We start from the raw sequence: 22,339 nt of genomic DNA, 5'->3' as shown, positions 1-22,339 counted from the left end.
GTTAAGGTATTTTCCTTCTATACCTATTTTATTAAGTGTTTTAATCATAAATGGATGTTTATCTTCTCAAAAGTTTTTTCTACATCAATTGATATAATCATATGATTTTTGTCCTTTATTTTGTTTATGTGATGTATCACATTGATGGATTTGCATATGTTGAACCATCCTTGTGCCCCTGGGATGAACCCCACTTGGTCATGGTGAATAATTTTTTCAATGCATTGCTGCATTCGATTTGCTAGAATTTTTAGGATTTTTCCATCTGTATTCATCAGAGATATTGGTCTGTAGTTTTCTTTTTTTGTGTTGTCCTTACCAGGTTTTGGCATCAGGGTAATGTTGGCCTCATAAAATGAGTTAGAGAGTACTGTCCCTTCTTCAATTTTTTGGAAGAGTTTGAGCAGGACAGGTATTACATCCTCTTTGAAGGTTTGGTAGAATTCACTAGTGAAGCCATCTGGTCCCGGACTTTTGCTTTTGGGAAGGTTTCAGATGACTGGTTTAATTTCCTTACTGGTGATCGGTCTGTTTAGATTTGTCACTTCTTTGTGATTCAGCCTAGGAAGGCTACATGTTTCTAAGAACTTCTCCATTCCTTCTAGGTTATTGAATTTGGTGGTACATAGTCCCTTATAGTATTTTTTGATGATCCTTTGTATTTCTGTGGCATCCGTGATATCTTCCCCTCTTTCATTTCTGATTTTGTTTATTAATGTCTTTTCTCTTTTTATCTTAGTGAGTCTAGCGCAGGGTTTGTCAAATTTATTAATCTTTTCAAAGAAGCAGTTCTTTGTCACATTAATTTTTCTATTGCCTTTTTGTTCTCTATTTCATTAAGCTCTGCTCTGATTTTTGTTATTTCCTTTCTTCTGCTGACCTTGGGTTTCACTTGTTCTTCTTTTTCTAGTTCTTTAAGGTGTAATGTGAGGTTATTTATCTGGGATTTTTCTTGTTCCTTGAGATAGGCCTGTAATGATATATATTTCCTTCTTAAAACTGCTTTCTCTGAGTCCCAAAAATATTGGTAGGATGTAGTTTCATTCTCGTTTGTTTCTATGTATCTTTTGATCTCTCCTCTTATTTCTTCTTTGGCCCACTTGTCCTTTAAAAGTATGTTGTTTAATCTCCACATATTTGTGGTTTTTTCTGCTTTGTTTTTGCAGTTGAGATCCAATTTCAAAGCTTTGTGATCAGAGAGCATGCTTGGTATGATTTCAGTCTTCTTAAATTTGCTGAGGCTAGTTTTATATCCCAATATATGGTCTATCCTTGAGAATGTTCCATCTACCCCCCAAAAAAGTGTATAGTCTGATGTTTTAGGATGAAGTGCTCTATATATGTCAATTATGTCCATTTCATCTAATGTGTCATTTAGGGCTGCTATTTCATTATTTATTTTCTGTTTGGATGATCTATCTATCCATAGCTGTTAATGATGTATTTAGATCCCCTATTATAATTGTGTTTTTGTCAATTTTTCCCTATAGTTCTGTTAGTAGATGCTTGGTAAATTTCAGTGCTCCTACATTGGGGGCATAAATGTTGATGGCTGTTATGTCTTCTTATTGTATAATCCCCTTTATCCTTATGAAATGTCCAGGGGCTTCTCCTCTGTGAACAGTTCTCCTGGGTCATAGGGCGCCACTTCCATGGGGGATATGGAGAGCTTCTGAAGTTCCAAAGCTCTCCTGCTGCAGATCCAGTGCCTGTGTGTTTCAGCAGCTCTGTTTACTCCTGCAGGGATCTGTCCAGATAGGTGGGGACAGGGGTGGGGTGAGTTGCGAGAGGTGGCCCAGAGCAATGGCGGCGACCAACACCGTAGCAGGTCCTGCTTCCACAGCTCCCTCTCTTTTGCTGGAACTAGTTGGGATGCAAATCTATGTCTGCGGTCCACAGTTCTCAGAACAGCAAATATTCTGTTCTTTTGATCTTACACTGCTACTGTTCCGCTTCTAGCACCAGGCAGGTGGGGGAAGGGCGAGCTCTGAGAGGGTAGGAGGAGGCGGCTAGTCTCAGTGCCTAAGGCTTCCATTCTCTGCTGGGCAGTGAGGGCTTAAACCACCGTTTTCAGCCTTCTTCCCTCAGTCTTTTCTCCGGGTCTCTGCTATGAGTGTTGGGTTCAGCCATGTTATATGCTGCCCCCTCAGCCCTGTGGGCCATAAGCGGAGCCCTAGCAGTTCGGGTTCTTCCCTCTCCCACAGCTGCTGTAGTTCCAGGATGCAGCGAGCTCAGAGCACTGAGCTAGGTCTACGTCCTGCGCCCACGGGGCTCCGTCTCCGCACTTCTCCCGTCCCTCCTCCCCGACTCGTGTAATTTGCCCACCTTTAGATAATTTCAGTAGTGGGCCTTTTCGTCTTGCCTGTCTGCTGTGCAGGGAGTCCTTTGTGGAGTTATAGTTGTTCAATTTATTGTAAATTCCAGGGGAGATTTCAAGAGGCTCATTCTACGCTGCCATTTTTATGACATCATCCTAATAATTCATTGTCTTGATTATCAATTTGTTGTCTTATTTCTACAATTTCCTTTTAACTTTCATTCTCTACTTGATAGTCTTGTCTTTGAGCTCTTATTCATTGAATTAAAGTCTTTCATAATCCATAGCAAAAATATACAAGAGATCTGTTGCTTGGGTTATATTTTCTTCAATTCTGAGCTGTTTATCTCTCTTTTGCATGCTGGTTCTTCTACTTTATTTTATTTGTTATCAAATATATTTCAGTTATGGTCCGGGCAGGACATTGATGGTATATGCAATTTGGGATAGTTGAGGAAAGTTTAATAAAGATACTGTTTACAAAGGTATAGGCAGGATTTAAGATACCCAAACCAACAAAAGCTAGTACAGTATCCCTCCACCAGCAACAGTAGGTATCCATTACCATCCCCTCACCTGAAGAAGTAAAGAGAGGACATGGCTCCTAGAGTATGGAGAAGATCGGTACTGAAAAGGCCACCTGACAGAAACTGAGGCCTTATAGAGACAGACAAGTTATCTATGGTCATATGAGGTCACAGGACAGAAGTAGAGAATAAATACCCCAAACTTACTCTTTTCTTTTTCTCTAACCTTTTGCAGGTGTCTTCCAAAAGGAAGTCAAAAGGCAAATGTTTAGAAAGGTCGACCTTCCAGCGCATAGGAAACACAGGAGAAGAGTGGTGAGGGGTGGAAAAAAGGGTAAATGGGAAATATCCTGCACAGGATACTTGGAGGAATGCCATGTCACTGCTTTTTCTCTTGCTTATGTTTAAGTGATTCTGATTGTGTCCAGATCTTTATATTCAAACATAATGTGAGATAATTCTCCTTAGCACTTATCACATTGAATCTGAATTTGTTTCTCTTTTCCTCTAAATCATGCTTTTGAGAGTGAGGTGTTGCTTCCTATTTTTCTTCTCTGGCGCTAGAGGCTGTGAGAACAAATATGGGAATGTGGAAGTAGGTAATGTTTAGATACGTTATCTGGATTTTACTCTCTCTTCTCAGATTTCCATTAAATTTCTGACTTCAATGCTCTCTACCAACAAAGGAGTATTTCCATTCCTAGGTTTTGATTCAATTCTCCAATATTTTTTCCCTGTATTTATGATTTCAGAATAGTAACAATACTTCTGCTTTTCCTTCCTTTAGTGAGGGTTTTACTTCACCTATTGAAATTTTCATTTCTTTATACTCTGTTGCAGTGGATTGTATTTCTTTTTATCTTAATTTAATATCTTTGCAGCTCATCCTGTTGCATTTCACCTTGCCTTTTACTTGTGATTTTTCTTCATATAGATGATAGCTTCTTGGGTTTTTTAGGGACATATGTTTTCCAAAATAATTGACTATTTCTTGTAATCAGTAATTTCATTCATTTCCTATTATTCCAAATCTTTAAGAGAATATTCTTTTCTTCATGTTCTGCACATATTTTTATAGGTCCAAAGCTTTCTTCTCACTTTTATTCAAACAAGGCAGGAACTATTTAAACTCTGTCTTTGTCAAAAGACTAAATGTGTGGAATTCTTTTGGCTTTACTCATTGTCAACTTGGGTACTGGTCAAATCCCCTTGTCAGATCTATTTAAGAGGAGAGATTGATGTGGACAGCATCCAGCCAAATTCCTCACACTAAGCAGGCGTTTGTTTAATGTAGCTTAGCACTTGGCTGTACTGAGGTAGGAGCTTCCTTTATTCCCCATTCTTGGCTGGCTGACACTTTGAACATATGTATCCATGAGAAACTATAATTATAGGGGTGAAACACTCCCAGGGCTTTTTATGCCAGGGAATTTCCATGACCAACTAGAACACCCCACTGTAGGGTCTATACATGCTAGAATAAACTGTGTTACTGTCAGTGCATACCCCCTCCCCTAACCCTCATGTTTGGTCTGATGATTCGTTGCCTCTGAATGGATATAGAGAAACAGCAAAGGGGGCAGTGATCTACATACTTGAGGAATGCCATTAAAAATTGACAGACCACATTTAAGCATTGTTTTCAGAGTTAGAGTTTCTGGGTGAGGAGTCAGTTCATAGAAGAGGAATAGAGTATTTTTCACCTTCTTTCAGACAGCTCGCAAATCAGAATAACTTTTGCCAGTCACACTCCATAACTTTTCATAGTTAATGGAAATTCCTCTCAGCTTCTGCAGTGGTTCTTTGGTGGCAATCTGTGTTTGCATCTTTTTGGGGTCCTCATCATGGGAAGTTTTGAGTGTACATCAGTGCAGGGCGAATGATACATTTTAAACTAGGAGCCACCCTCTACTGGTCCTTGAAAATAAAGAACTTGTGAGAAATTTGGGCATAAAGTATGAAATCATTCTTTCTTGGTCTAGTGAAACCTAAAGAACTCCCTATCTATTTAGATAGATTTTTTCTTGATGGGGTTGGGGCCTTTAGTTGAAAGAAGAATTTCATAGATGGTGTGTCATTTTATTTAAATTTACTTCACATGGGAGTCTATAAGCATTTTTTTACTATATGTGTGAACATTTTGAGTAAATTAACTTTAATAATAAAGTATTGTTGACCAAATGAATCAATAAAGAAAGGTATGAGTAATAACTAAAATTCCTTGCTTGGCTGTTTCGTAATAATGAGATTGAACTACATATTTAGCTTTTCTGTGGTGTGACTGATGGAAACAGATCCTATTAATTAATTGTTGGGGCCGCTGTGACCTTTCAGTGACCCCACTTCTAACATATGTATAATATACTGAGACCAAAGACACCAGCATGGCTCCTTGGAGATTAATTCTTTTTCTTGGCTGCTCCCACCAATAAACATATAGCTAACTCACACCAATATATATATTTTTTCTTTGGCAGATAATTTATTTTTTTATTTCTCTGATACTAAAAATACAAATTTTCTGTCTTCCTCCTTATATCCACGGGTGTGTCTATTCTTTCTTCTTGACATATATACATATGGCTAATTCCCTCATTTCCACAAGTCTTACCTTTTCAATAAGCTCTACTTTGACAACCTATTAAAAATTTGCTACCCAATCTCTCATTTTACTCCCTCAATCTCTCTTATAACCTCTACTTTTATTCCATGGCACTTGTCATCTTCTAACAAATTATAATTCATATATTTATTATGTTCTGTGTTATTTTATGTCCTCCCTCCACCCCAGCTTTGGTAGAATATACCTTCATAAGGGCAGGCTTCTTTGTTTTCTTCATGGATATATATTATTTAGTACAGTGCCTGGCATGTAGTAGGTTCTCAAGAAATGTTTTGAAGGTATAAACGAATGAGTGAATAAATGATACGTTTTTTTTCCTTTCCATGCTTTCTTCAGTCTGGACTTTAGAGCCTTGTCTCCTGGAATTTTGCTTATTTTTTTTTCTTGTCTATAATATGTAACTCCTGTGTATTCCTGCACACCAAGTACTCTAGAGGACATTTATCTTTTGTTTTGGTAATGGTGGAATGTATTTATTGAAACTGTGTATTATTTGACCATGGTGTTTTTGGAAAATAAAATTTATACTAGGGTAATGATGAAACGTGGTCAGATTTGGAATGTATTTTGAAGATAGAGCCAACTGGCTTTGCTGATTTGTTGGGCATTGAAGTCAAGAGAAAGAATGGAATTAAAGATGATTCCAAGATATTGCTCTTGATTCCAACAGGTAGAACAAAGTTGTTATTTACTGAGATGGGAAAGATTACAGGAGGAACAAGTTGGGCCTCAAGGTAGGGATTGGAATCAAGAATTAAGTTTATGATATGTAAAATCTGAGGCATCTATTGGACATCCAAGTTGGAGATACTGAGAACACAGACTGAAGTTCAGGGAAGACATCAGGGCAGAAACTATAAATTTATGATTCCTGATTGTTTTGATGGTATTTAAAACTTTAGGATTGTATGAGGCCATCTAGGGAGACAATATAGGAAGAGAATGATTCTGAGGAATTTGTCTCAGGGATTCCAATTTTTATAGGTAGATTCAGCAGGTAAAGAGAATTCAGTGAAGGGGACAAAGAAGAAACAGCTATTGAGGAAAAGAAGACGAGGAGAGTGTGGCATCCCACAGTGCAAGAAAATAAGTTTTAAGGAGGAGTCAATGATCAGATGTGACAAATGCTCTTAGTAGTCAAGTAGAATGGGGACTGTGAATTGGCCACTAGATTTAGCAACTGGGAAGTCATCAGTAACCTTATAAAAGCACTTTCAGTGGAGAATTGGAGGGATAAAACATAATTAGAATAGGTTCAAGAGAGAGTGAATGGAAAGACTATAAACAAGTCTCTCAAAGGCTTCTGTCATAAAGAGGATCCATCAGTTGTAGCAGTAGGGGGAGGGATATAGGGATTAGAGGAGAAAAGGAATGAGGCAGGCAAGAAAGGGGACAACTGGAGGAGCCATATTCTTGAGCTGGCAAATGGAGATGGGATCTGGTGCCCCAGAGAAAAAGTTGACCTGAATATTTGGAGAATATTTACTACCCGGTCTCCAAACTTTCTGGAGGAGCCCAGAAAGTTTGGAGGAGTAGTAAAAATAGGTAAAGTTGTCAAGTCAGGCCTCATTATGAAAGGCTTTGAATAATATTTTTAAAGTTTTGAGCTCATCATATAGGACATAAGGAATAACTGTATATGTTGAGCAAGAGAAAAGTATGATTACAGAAAGAAGTGGTTCTGACTGTGGACAGCTTTCAGGCCAAAACCTTTAAAAATTAGTACTATTCCTTTCTTCCACGTGACTCTTCTCCAGATTCAGCCTTCTTTTATTCATTTACTGTAGATAGATTATTTCTAATTTGCTTTGCTTTGTTTTTGCATTTTGTCCAGAGTTTATAGTTGTCTGCAAAAATCAGATCTAATATGTACTACTTGGTTATATTGGAAGCACAAGTTAAATCTTTAATATTCTTGGGAAACTATGCCAGTTGTATGAACTATTCCAGTTGTATGAACCTAAAGCACAATTTCTAGACCCTTTGGCATGTCCTGTGGCGTCCTCCAGATGCCAGCTGTTGTTGGCATCCCAAGTTGGAGTATTTTAATAATTGGAACATATTATCATGGTCTTATCATACTTTTCAACCAGATGCCATTATCAGAAAATTTACTGTACTCTTACAAGTAAACTGGACATTGAAAGGAAGGAAAATGTACTGACAATAAACTTTTTCTAAGTCATCTGTTCTAAGGTAGACCGTGGCTCTGATACTTGATGGTTTTTAAATTCCACAGTACTTGATGTTTCCTTTGCTAATTTGACAAGGCCACTTTGTGCATACATATTGGATGATCAGTGATTCCCCAATGAGCATAACATTGCTTCAAATCTATTTCTTGATTTCTCTTTATAATGAATAGCAGGAATAAGCCCCACATAGAGCTAAATGATCAAAGCATCATTCCTGAGAAAATCAATTTATATTTTCAGCTTGCTCAATGAATGTTAAATTAAGCCAAGTCATGATATAGAAAATGAAAGCTAGATCATACCAAGCTACAGATTCATCCAAGACAAAGCTATTTGAGTCCCTCTTTACATAGGGCAGTAATTTTTGATGTTAGATACCCAAGCAATGGCTTAAAATCATGTTGGTACATATAAAATCTCTTGCATGTTCCTAAAAAAGCTTCCTGCATGTGTGACATAGCATAAATGTAAAGTATCAAGTCTGTGTGGATTTTGACTATAATAGACTAAGCTTTCTAGAATGTGGTGAGCAAAGAATTGAATGATTATTAACTGAAAACTCCAGGAAAGGGTAAACATGATAGGCTCCTTATTAGGAAGGACAAAATTCAACAATATGGGGTGTTTGAAAGCATTTTCTTAATATATTAGGAAGTCAGCAGTATGGCTGAAATACCAGTCATACTTTAGCTCCACAGTTCAGGACAAATAAAACCATTATAAGCACAATCAGCTGAGCACTGTAGTTTTCTTGTCATGGTCATAACAGGGGACAGAATGGGAAGTATCTCTTTCTGTAGATATTAACTCACTAATTTTGTCATTTATTCAAAAACATATATATGTCAAGCAATGTGCTAAGATGAGTAAGACATAATCTCTGGCATTAGAGAAGTTGAGATTTAGCTGGAAGTAATAAAATATTACCAAATTGTGCTGTCAAGTGTCCTAAGTAGCTCTGTAGCAGTGTGTACAGACCACAGTGACGTGTAAGGGAAGGAGTCAGTGTACCTGGGGGGATGCTGGACAGGCAGAGGTGCAGGAAGGGCAGGGGATCAGGATGTAATATGGCCTCTGAGATGGGTAACTGTTTAGGAGGCATACATGGCAAGGAAGGGCATTACAGGCATAAAGAGTTATTAGAGCAAGGACTGATGGCTTCTGAGGACGTGTCAGTAGTTTGGGGTGATTAAAATATTGGGGGCAAGAGATGAAGCTAGAGGCAAAGGGTCATATCAGGTGGAGTTATTCAAGCAGTAGAGCAGATTGGCATCAGAAGGATACCATAGGGCAGGCAATGGTTGAGTGTAGGGACTTTGGAGTAACTGATTGGAATCCTCACTCTGCCACTTCCAACCATGTGTGAGCTTGGTCTGCTTATTTGGCTTGTTTAAGCTTCAGTTTCACAATTCAGAAATAAAAATATGATGTGGCTCTTCAGTCCTTAAACCTTATCTCATCTAACTCTTTCCTCATTCACCAGGATCTCTCTACAGTGGATATCTTCTCTGTTTCCAAGGAGTAAAACTTGTTCCTGCCTCCAAGGCTTTGCTTTTGTTGTTTCTTAGCTTAAAATACTTTGTAGCTTTTCAGGGTGCTGGCTCCTACTCATCATTAAGCTTTCAGATCCAATGTCCTCTGCCTAGAAGGGTCTTGCTTATGATGTACTTGTTTATTATGCATTTCATGCTGCTGGAATATAAACTTTAGAATTCTGTCCGTATTTCTAAATATTCATTTTACTGGAGATAGGTTCTATAACTTTCATTTGAATTTTAAGATAGTCTGTATTCCTAATATAACACAGACATCATTGAGTAAATCTTGATAATTAACTTCTTTTATCCAAATGAATTCCCAAAGACTCATACATTTAGATATATTAGAAAATGGAACCATAAGGATTTTAGAATTGCACCATCCAATATGGTAGCCACTAGCTGTATGTGGCTATTTACATTAAAATTAATTAAAATGAAATAAAATTGAAAATTTAGTTCCTCAGTTTAAGTAACTACATTTCAAGTGGTCAATCAGCAATGGCTAATGGCCACCTTATTAAGTAGTGCAGATCATTTCCATCACTAAGAAAACTCTATAAGGCAGCCTGAATGGATTTAATTATAGTCTTATAGAAAAAGCCTTTCAAAGCAGGTCGCAAAACCTACAAAGGGAGAACTTTGATGAATTTCAACTATATGAAAATTAGAAACTTCTGCATGGCCAATTGTATCATCAACAAAGTAAAACAGAAGAAAGAGGGAAAATGTTTGAGACTTTTATGACAGATAAAAAGTTAACTTCCTACATTTATAAAAATTTCACATAATTCAATAAGTAAAAGAAAAACAACTTGATTGAAAATGTTAAAGAAAATAAAGTCAAATGTCAAAAGAATATGGAAAGTTTTTTTAATTTCACCCATTATGAAAAATATGTAAGTCCAAACAATAATGACATACCATTTAAAATCAAATTGGCAAAAATGAATGGGTTTGGTACTAGTGAAGGAATGGGAAGTTGCCTCATTGATTAAATAAATTATGTATTTTTCTGAATAAATTATGGGTCTAAAGGAAAGGACGAAAAGCAAGGAATTAGAGCATACCAACTATTTTGGTCAGTTTGGGCTGCTATAACAAAAATACCTTAGAGTGGGTGGCTTAAACAACAGTTATTTCTCACAATTCTGGAGGCTGAGAAGTCCAAGAAGTAGGCACCGACAGATCCAATGTCTAATGAGACCCTGCTTCCTGGCTTGTAGATGGCTGGACCCCACCTACTCTCATGACCTAATTACCTCCCAAAGTCCCCATTTTCTACTACCATCACATCGGGGATTAGAATTTCAACATATGAATTTTGAGGAGACACATACAGTCCATACCATCCACACTGTTGGCTACCCATTTAAAACATTTGTCCAATAGGCATCACGTCATACACCTGTTTCTATACCTTGTTGTTTTTAAAATTTCATATTAGATTTTTGACAATTTTCCATATCAGCCAATTAACATCTAGCTTTTTGAATGACTATGTGGTCTTTTATTGTGTGCGTGTGCATTAACTCTTAGTTGTAGACATCCATCTTCTTGTGAAGCCCCGAGGGTGCATCACGGTGGGTCTACGTCAGTTCTGGTGGCTCCATTCTTGCTTATCCTTCCCCATCCCTGAATCTCCTCTCCAACTCCCCTAGTGCCAGCATTTGCTTTAGAAGTTGGTATGTGACCCTGCCAATGAGACATGAGAGAAAGTTAGCAGGAGAGCCCTGGAAAATGTTTACCTCTGTGATTGAAAGAGATACTAATAGGAAGTGGCCCCTCTACCACTGGATGTGGTACCTCTAACTTTGGCAGCCATCTTGGGGTCATGATACAAGCTAGCCTAAGGACCAAGCTTAGGTGTCAATGATGACAGAGCAGAAATATGAAACATCCTGGGACTTGAGGATGCTGACGAACACTTAATTAGTCCAAGAGCTACCCATCTACAGACTTCTTGTTAGATGAGATAGTAAGATGTTGCTATTTTTTAAGCCAATTGAATTAGAATTTTCTGCTACTTGTAGCCAAAAACATGTTGATTTTTACAGTCAGTACATATGTAACTTTTTTCACACATTTAATTTTGAATTCATTATAGATTCACAAAAGGTTGCAAAAATCATGAAGAAAGTCCTGCATACCCTTCATCTAGCATCCCCGAGTTGTAACAATTTGTATAATTATAGTACATTATATCAAAACCATGAGACTGACATTGGTACGATACTACGAATGTTATTCAGTTTTCACTATTTTGTATATACGTTTCTCTTTCTGTGTAATTGTATGCAATTTTATCCCACATATAGTTTGTGTGGCTACCACCACAATCAAATTATAGAATTGTTCCATCAGCACAAAGAAATTTAGGCTTTTATTCAAACAAGGGCGTGAAACATTCAAGTTTTAGGGGTGGCTTTGCAGAAAGGGCAGGTCCGTGCCATTCTCGCTCACCTTCCTTGTCATCAGGAGATGGGATTCCCTTGTTCTTATTTTGCCCTGTGTCATGGCGACACAGAGTGGAGATTTTTTCCTGCCTGCAATGCTAACAGTGTTAAAATCCATTACAATTAGCTGTAGCTGCATGTTTTCTTAAGAATGATTTCATCTCCTCCTTCTTTTGTTTCCCACACTTTCTCCTTCCCTTTCTCCCCCTTCTCTCCCCACCGCCCAGCTCTTTCTGCCTCTGGTAATATTCTGAAGTCACACAAAGCAGAATATATTTTCCCGTTGAATGCCACACCTAGTAACATTTTGGAATTTAATTGCTTGTCTTTTATGCAACTAAAAGACAACACAAAAAATACCACATTGTTCATTGCTTTCCTTCAAGTCTGTTTGTTTCCCCCACAATACTATTTTTACTCTCAATTTGGTCATTTTAAGAGGAATGCTTATACTTCGTTGTTTTTTTTTTTTTTTTTTTTTTGAGTAGGGTCACATAAGAGCAAACTAGTTATCTGCCACCTGAATAATTTCAGAAAGGCCTGCATACCCTGTGCATTCATCAGAAACAGAAAAATTGCTTAATCAAGTCACACAGAAGCAGCAGATATAGAATGAAGTGGACCTGACTGTACCTGGAAGGGCAAGTGCATTGTGGCTGCGTAGAATCATTTCAGCCTCCTTTCAAGTCACCTTTGAACCTGAATTGATTGTGTGTTACACTATGCTGATTGTTCACGTGTCAATGCCCTTTAGCCAGAGACCAGTAGGTTGAGTTCATTACTCATCCCAATGAGAGAGAACACACTCCTTTGGTAACTATGGGTACCTGAGTAAGAGGATGTTAGAGGAGACTATGATAGGATTAGGGCTTTTGCTGGATGATTTGGGAGAGGGTCTGATGAAGTTGGGCTCTTCTCTAAATTGGTTGTCTGAAAGCAGGGGCAATTCTGTGACTGGGTATGTAAATATTATCTCTAGAGTGGGGACAGTAGAATGCACATAGAGCAGGAACTGGTAAAAAAGTGCGATTACTCATCTTAGCCAAGAGAGGGGGTATTGGGTATTTTGTGGGAGACACAGCGACCTTCATTTTGTCTCTACTTAGAAACACTTACGTAGTGGCCTAGTTTTTTGTCATTTAATCCATGGTCTCAGAGTGACCTTGTCTGAAGCTGGTATCTGTGAGATTGTTAATTCAATAAAAGAATAATATGGCATAGCTGTGGGTGCCAGACCAGCTTTTGAATGTCAGTGGCTGCTCCTTTATTTTCTTTCTCTCATGAGCAAAAGTGTTGAAGCCACCATACTACAGTTTGCTATGTGGGCCATAGCTTGGCATATGCAATACTCGTGTGGCTTTTAAACATACTTCATTTATATGTCATGGCTTTTTGACCTGGTTTTAAAGTATGGTGTCATTATTCCAAGGTTAAATGCAAACATAAAATGCACAACTTTCCCATCATCCTGGAAGTCAGTCTCCAGAGCCTGTCTGATCCAGCCTTCTGCCTCCAGGCAACACTGCCCACAATGACTGAAAAATTGATGTCTTTTCTGCTTTTGATGATCTAACTGAAAAGAAGAAAATTCTACTGTTACATTCAGAAGTCCATAGCCTTCTCTCTGACCCTTTGAAAATGTTTTTCTCCCCCACCCTCCACGGAGACACTCACCCTCCTGTGTAATTGAACTCGTTTCCTGATGCAGGCGTTAGAAATGAGGACTCCAAACCAGAAAGGCTTTGTGCTAGATCTGGCCAGCTGACTTGTTTTATTTTGTCTGCATTGTGTTTTGCAAAGAAGAACGTTTTCATATAAAATTCATCATTTTACCTCTCTCGAAGAATCGGAATATTTGGCCGCACTGGGCAACAGTCTGGTTGGAGTTCCTGTAGGTGATTCAAAGAAGGCCATAGTCCCTGCCAGAGCCTAATCCACGGCATTACTGCCATATGCCACTCATTTGTGTTGGTCAGGCTTCGTAGCATTTGAGTTTCCAACCCTGGCATAGACTCCTTTACTCTCCTGCTTTTATATGTTTCTCAAAAATGGGCTATGGGTTATAAGGGGTCTATGGGGTCTATGGGGTATATTCAGTGTCATCAAGAAACATTAATAGAGCTTTCTAGAATGTTAATTGTGCTTTCAGGTTTAGAAAACATTACCTTTATATTAAATCCAAAATAGATATATTATGGAATACAATGGGAAATGGATTTAAAGCTAAATCTAAAACAAAAATATTCTTAGCTGCATCAGGCTATGGCCCTGATCAGCCCGTGGGGTTCATTGAGGAGAGAGGTGTACCCGCTCATCTTTCACATTGGAGTTACTTTGGTGGGAAAGTTATAGCAGAGCAGGACTAATACAATAATCCAAGGTTATCTTTTCCTATTTTTGCAGACTTCCAGAGTGTCATAAAATTCTTCAAATGAAAGAAAATGTAGATGTTAACTAACCTTTAATTAACTAGTTTATAGGAAGTATAAATAAAAGACTTGTCAATACATAAAGCCAGTCTGGGCAGAGACAGAACCCAGATACCTAGATTTCCAATCTTGTCCTATTAAATGTATAATTGCTAAATATAATGGTAAAAGAGTTATACATATCATTATATAGTATAACTACCTCTTTAGTTTGATAATTCTGGTTGTTAATTATAGAACAGCAGGTATGAGATACCTTATTTTTCAAAGAAATTTAAGTCTTCCCTGATGTAGCATGATAAATAGCTTCTGTTGATGTATAAGCTAAATTATCTCAAGTAAGGCTCAAACAGAAATTGCTGGTTACCCAGGAACAATATATTTGATTTTATAGGTTGGCCCCTTTGGATAATTTTAACCATGAATTTGCAATTATCTGAAGCACTTTAGTTGTGGTAGAGAGAGTGTGTGTGTTAATGTTTCCCGTTTTTAGACAATATAATGAAAATGGAATATTCATAGATCAAACTTCATGCTTCTGATTTAATAAGTCATCCATTTGTTTTTCTCCTTTATAGTCTTTTGAAACCTGTTTTTGTTATGTGGGTGGTGATTATTACAGTGAATTTGCATGCCCACAGTTGAATAGTAATTGGTAAAATTTTGAACAAAATAATATTACAACAGAAAGAATTTAATAAATTATTTGAATTTATGGAAGCTGTAGTTTGAGTTGTAGAAGTAGTTAACTGATCTCAGAGGAGCAACCATGAGTCATACTTGAGTTTTTTTCTTGGCAAATCTCCAGTGGTGAATTGCTTCTTTTTCAAATTCCTTTAGTTATTTATATCAACTACTATGATGGATCATAATTACTTTAATTTGTTTAGAACGAAAATGATTAATAACTACTGCCAAAAATACATGCTGCATAAATAGTGTTTCACATCACATGCAAGTTTGAAACATGTATTCTTTATAAATGGCTCTATAGTATTTTCTATTTTATAAAGGTGACAATCTCACTCTTGGTTGGACAGGAGCTCCAGGATCTTATTAGAACCAAATATAGGAATTGCCTTTTATAGGTCAAAGTGGTGGAATATTAGTAATTTCATGTGGTTTAACCTCAACTCTCCAATTGCCTTGTTACCGAGCTGAGGTTCTGTCACTTGCTGCTCCTGAGCCAAAGTTTGAGAGATAAGGTTGGTGAAAGAAAAGTAGGTTTATTCAAAATGCCAGCATTCAAGGAAAGCAGCAGACTCCTGTCCAAAAAAAACCCCTACCTTCCCCGTTTCCAGCACAGCCAAAAAGGTTTTATAGGCACATAAGAAGAAGCAGAACAAAGGAAATGGGAGGTGGTCAAGCAATTCTTGGGTGATGAGGATTTTTAAAAAGATGCTTTCCAAAGTCTGGTTTGTTTTAGAGATAAGGTTATCTCAAAAAAAGGGAATTTCTGGTTGCTAAAGAAGCAGATGTCTGAGGACTGTAACTTCAGTGTCCTGGCAATAAACAGATTTATGAGGTATGCCTGCAGCCTTGAGAAAACAGGGCTATTAAGTCCAGTTATTCTGCAAATTGCTGAGTAAACAGTCATTAAATCCAGCTGAAGGGGAGGGAAACAAAGCAAAGAAAGAAAACACTTTTTTAAAGTCCTAAGCTAAATTACACTATTAAATCAAACTAAACTTAAGAGTGCTAAGTCTTAAAAATAGAAAATAGAGTGTCACCCTTTTAGCCTTACTTGTCATATTTATAGAATCTCTAGGAACTTCATACTCAACAGACCCAAGAACAAACTCACGATCTTCTCACACCCGGTGTCCCTGACTTAGGAGATGTTACCACTGTCTATTCAGCTCAGTAAGCTAAAAACCTGTACCCCATATTTTATACCTGATGCGGTGAAACTTGGTCCTCATCTGTCTCTAGCACTGCTTTTTATGCTGGACCACCATGGCTTACTGTCATTTCCTTAGGTTGGGGTACCATACTTCTGGATATCTTGATATCATCAATCCTTTGTGCATTGTGCATTTCCTGCATGGGATACTCTTGGCATATACCTGTCGCTCCCCTCCTTTACCACATGAATGTCTCTTAAATTTTCAGAGTACTTCAGCTTTAATACCTTGGGAAATTCTTTATATTTTTATCAACGTATGTCAAATTCCTTTAAATATTTCTCTTGGTACTCTCTTCTTTTTCTTTCTAATGTTTGTTTATTTTTTGTTGCTGTTGTTTTTGTTTTGTTTTGTTTTTTGTATTTGGAAGTATTTTTTACACACGATAACATTCACTCTTTTCATGTGGATAGTTTTGTCAAAAGCGTAACCACCACTGCAACCAAGATAGACAATATTTACATCAGTACAAAAAGTAACTCACTCCCTTTTGCAGTCAATCCCCTCTCCTCATTTTTCAGCCTGTGATAACCTTGGATGTGATTCTGTCCCTATGGTTTCTTTTCGCTCCAGAAAGTCGTATAAATGAAATAGTGTGTAGCTTTTTTAAATCCAGATTCTTTTACTTAGCATAATGGCTTGGAGAGTCATCCATGTTTTTGCATGTATCAGTAATTGAGTCCTTTATTTCTGAATGTGGGTATGTGATAGTTGGTATCCATTCAATCTGTTCATCTCTTAATGTACATTAGGATTGTTTCTAGGTTCTGGTTATTAGAACAAAGCTGCTATGAACATTCACATAAAAGTCTTTGTATGGACAGATGTTTTCATTTCTCTTGGATAAATACCTACAAGAGGAATTGCTAAGTCATATGGTAAATATATATTTACCTTTATGTAAAACTACCAAACTGTTTTGCAAACGAACTATTAGTATTATTTTGTGTTTCCACTGACAGTATATGAGAATTCCGGTTGCTCTGCACCCTCAGCAGTAATTTGTATCATAGATCTTTTTAAAAGTAGCCATTTTAGCAGTGTATTGGTATTTTATTCTGGTTTCAATGTGAGTAATTAAGTAACTAATGAGTAATGATATTGAATATCTTTTCATATGCTTCTTGGCACTTGTATACCTTCCTTGGTACAGTATGTGTTCAAGTGTTCTATTTTTTAGGGGTGGTCTTCTTACTATTACATTACATTATGGAAGTTTAAAAAATATATATTCTGGATGCAAGTTTATTTTTAGTCAGATATTTGATTTGTCAGACTTCTATGAAGCTGTTGTACTATTTTACATCCCTGCCAGCAATATATGAGAGTGCTATTTCCCCCATGTCCTTGGCAAGACCTGATATAGTCAGTCTTTTTAATTTTAGCCATTCTAATAGGTCTGTATGTGTTTAATAGACTTTATTTTATAGAACAGTTTTTGATTTACAGAAACATTGAGAAAATTTTCGTATACCCTGCAGCCATGTTCCCCTGTTATTAACATCTTGGATTAGTATGGTGCTTGGTTACAATTAATGAATCAATATTGATGCATTATCATTAACTAAACTCTATACACTATTTAAATTTCCTAAATTCCTTTTTCTGTTTTACAGTGCTATTTAGAATACCAAATTACATTAAATTGTCATGAATCCTTAGGATCCTCCTGGTTGTGAGATTTTTTTCATTGTTTTTCATTTTAATCTCCCTCATGACTAATGATGCTGAACATGTTTTTACGTGCTTATTTGCCATCTGCATTTCTTTTTTGGTGAGGTATCTGTTCAAGTCTTTTGCTCATTTCTTTATTTTTTTTATTACTGAGTTTTGAGAATTTTATATATATATAAAATTATATATATTATATATATGTGTGTGTGTGTATATATATATATATATATATATATATATATATATATATATATTCTAGATACTAGTCTTTTTATCAGATAATGTTGTTTGCAAAGCAGTTCTCCCAGTCTGTAGTGTGTGGATGGTTTTTTTCATTTCCTGAACAGTATCTTTTGAAGAGCAAAAGTTTGCAATTTTGTTGAAGTATTATTTATCAATGTTTTCTTTATATGGTTCATACTTTTTGTGACTTTTCAAGCAATTTTCTACTATGTGTCTTCTAGAAGCTTTATAATTTTAGTTTTTCTATTTAGGTTTTTGCAAGTTTATTAACAATAGTCTATGTACCAGTATGTATTTTATATTTGATTTTGGCAATTCAACTTTTTTCAGAACAATTTTATACTTACACAAGTGAAAGATATATCTCTATATAATTCTCAGTGACTCAGTATTCTTTCTTTTATATTCCTGAATTTATGGGTAACCTATGACACTAAAAGTCATTTCTATGCCAGCATTACAATTCCATTTCATTTTGAAATATATAAATATTGTGTATCAATCACAGTTCTTTGATTGCAACCCATAGAAACCAACTCTGCTTCTCTGAGCTAAACAGGTAATTTGTTGGAAAACTATGAAGGAACTGACGAACCAGGCTTTAAATAGAAGGAAGTTATTAACTCCAAAGGGTCTTGGAAATATGAACTGCTCCACTGTCTTGCTTAGTCACTTCCATTGCAATAAGTGACCTGAAACCATCTTGCTGTCTGGGTAGGGTGGGCTTGGAAAATATAAATTATATATTTATATAATTATATATAATATATATATTTATATAATTATATATATATACATATACGTATATATATGTGTGTGTGTGTATATATATATATATATATATATATATTTGTTACTTGCCTCACTGTTCAAACTGATAGGTAGGAGGGATGGGAAATGAAAACTATCTACTGGCCAAACTTGATCATGTACCCACTCCTTGGCTAGGAAAAGTTCCCTAATCAACAGCTCCATCAGACTATATGCAGTAGGGGGTAGGTCCTCCTTAAAAGGAGTTTTGGGTGCTAATATTTAAAGGCTGGATGGATTTTGGGCAGCTCCAAACAACACATTTTCTCTATATGTAATATGTTGCTTTGAAACTCTCCTCTTACCCTCTGTGTGTATGTGTGTGTGTGTCTGTGTGTGTATTTCCCATATGCAGAAACCAAAATGATTTGTAAGTAAGTATGTCTGTCTAAATGAAATGGTTGGTCTGGCCCAAATTGGTCATTGAAAAACCAACTGGTAGTTCAAATTTAAGAGAGAAAATATGTATATACTATAAAGAGAAAGAACCAGGAGCCAGAACAACTATATTCTAGTTCCTTTTCTAGATATTAGCTAGCTATGGGATCTGGACAGTCTTTTAATCTGCTTGAGTCTTAGTTTCCTTAACTGTAGAATAAAATTTTTAAACTACATGTGTCTAAGTCTCTTCCCGCTCTAAATTCTAATGATATCATCTGTGTAGATATGATTTGTTCTTACGTTAAGAACAATAGTTATAGCAAGAAAACTGAATACACAGAGATATCCACACATAGACACACTGGGTTGCCAGACAGAATACAGGACACCCAGGTAAATTTGAATTTCTATCTGAAATTCAAATTTACCTGGGTGTCCTGTATTTTTACTTACCAAATGTGGCTACCCTAAGACAGACATAAGTACACACACACACACACACACACACACACACACACACACACACGGAAAGAATCAATCGGTCGAAGAAATATGAGAAACTTCTTGGAATAACATTGTCTATGCAATTCCTTCTTAATTGACCCTCTAGCAGCTTCCTGAAGGTGTTCTGTAGACGAAATAAAATCCTATACCTTCTTTATAAGACCATCATGATTTGGTCTCTTGTAAGAAATAATGAGTTTCAATTCAAGTAAATGTTTTTTTGTTGAACTTCATGACTGAATTTGCTAATTGTGCTGTGATATACAAGCTCGTGTTAAATCTTCACCTGGAGTGTAGAAGTATTTTTCCAAGCAGCTTAATGGGTTGCTAGCTGAATGAGTATTTTATCTTGCTGAGAGTTGAAGTTGACTCTATCAATAAAACCCATTGTCTTCCTTAATCTTTGTTTTGTGCTCTTGTACCCATTAATCACATGGAAGCTGCTTATCCTTCATCATCTTTGCTTTGATGGATACTTTATGTAATAAGTTCAGACCTTCAGCACTGAGTAATCACTTGGGGACTCCTGCTTATGAAGGTTCAATAACTAGACAACAGTGATATGGTTGATATATGAGCTCTTTTTCTTTCATGCTTTTCCCACTACATGTACCAAAATGACAGAATATCTTTAGTCTGTCTTTGTAATTTGCAATTGCTTATTTTAACTTTGACATCTCATGTAAGGGAGCTTAATCTGAACAAGGACTTCTCATTTGTAAGTCATATGCTTTTAAGGACAAAAGAGTTAATTCTCTTTTGTTAAGGCTCTAATACAGTAAGTACAGATAGTCACCTCCCTTAACAGTCTATGGTTTTGCTGTCAAAAAATGTACCAGCACAAAACTAAAGTCACAGAACAAAAAAATAGATGGATTGACTACTTAGATAAAAGAAGAGAGCACAAAAGAAAATTGCTTGATTGTATTGACACCCAACTGAAAAAGTGAATGAAGTGTTAAATAGTGATGTGGAGATTTTGTGAATCTTATAAAACAGAATTTCCTAGTAAGCAAATTGAAAATTCACAATTCCTTCATTAAATGCATTTCTGAAAATCATGACCAGGAGCAAATGCTGTCACATATTCATATATTTTATAAACATATTTAGTAAAATAGATTTCTTGCTTATATAAAGTTGTTCCTGGTCTATGAAGAATGTTTTATTACATATTCTCTGGAGTCTTAACTTTCTTTTTCTGCTCATGCATTTAATACAATCTAAGTCTGTCTTTAAGCTTTAATAAGCATTCTGTTCCTACACTTACAAATTTAGTTTATATTTTATGTTTCATCATATCAATTTATATGGACACATATTTTATGTAGGATTGAAAAGAAGGAAACAAGAGCCTTATTTTTCACCTTTATAAAGGTGTGTTGTTTTATGTCCTACAAAATGATCTCACACTCTGGGTTCTTCCTAAGATCTTCATATTCTAATAGAATATGTAAGTGCATGGTGGAAATTTCACGAACTTAATTATCCGACCTTTGTATGTATGTATGCATGTATGTATGTATGTATGTATGTATATGTTTGTATTTGTCTCTTCACTAAAATATAAGCTACACGAGGCCAGAGATATCATCTGCCTTGTTCATTACTGCATTTGTCTTGCCAAGAAAAATGGCTCCTCATGATAGGTGCTTGATAATTACATGTTAAATGCGTAAAATTTCTAAAGACTAATCATAACATACTATCTAAGAATTTAAAATTTTATTCAAATTGCATCTGAACGAGGGCTACCATGTGTTCTTCTACAGAAGGCATGAGACTTCCTGGGAAATACAGGAGTTGCTGTACTCCTGGAGGAGAGAGCTCCTCTTCAAGCCAGCATGGTGTATGCCTGAAGTCCTTCCTGAAAATACATTTCCAAGGTATGATCCCACAATCAAAATACCGTCTTTGATTATAGGTAAGATATCATATGGAGCTGTCAGTTATCACAATGGCTTGTAACCCTTGTTAAAGATGCAGGTTTCTGCCCTCCACCACCCTTAGGTAGTTTGCCTGGAGCCTAGAATCTTCATTTTAAATAACACTGGAGATTCTGACATGAGCAGTCTGTGAACCATATGTTGAGAAACACTGGCCTAGGAAATTCAAGTATCCAGTTGTCTGTCTGGGTGTTTGCATACTACACGTATTTTAAGGTTGGCCAAACAGAAACCTAGAAAAACCTGCTTTGAGAGTCTGATTTCCAAGTACGAGGTCCTGGAGTGATCAATCATGAATTCTGAGCAGGATCTAAAGAATGCAGAATTACTTAGACTAGAATGAAAGGTTTGCATAGTCTACAAAACTTAAAACTAAAATGCACTAACAATAAGCTGGTAACTAAAAAAATGAAAGAGTTTTAAAGTTTGAAACTGCTTAAGTGGCTATTCATATTCTACAGATTTTCCCCATGCATTTCAGTATGAAATTTTAAGATTTTAAGGCACTTCTGTAATAAATTTTGGTAAAACATGGTAAGCCCTTTGAATAGCCTCTTGTAAAGTTTCTTCTTTTTGCTGTTCACATCTTGCTTCACCCAAGTTCAGAAGGACAAATAACCCAGAGTAATTCTCCAGCTTTAGCGGGAATCAGGATGAGCCCTATGACTTTCTTGCTGGGTGAGTACATAAAGGAAAAGGCATCATATATTCATATTCCTGAGACTGTGGGATGTCTCAGCTATGCTAGGCAAAAACAAAATAATACATAACCTTGCTCAAAGGAGACTTTAT

This window comes from Rhinolophus hipposideros, assembly GCF_964194185.1.
Source record: "Rhinolophus hipposideros genome assembly, chromosome: 7".
NCBI classification, from domain to species: Eukaryota; Metazoa; Chordata; class Mammalia; order Chiroptera; family Rhinolophidae; genus Rhinolophus; species Rhinolophus hipposideros.
Note: the sequence above shows the minus strand (reverse complement) of the source record.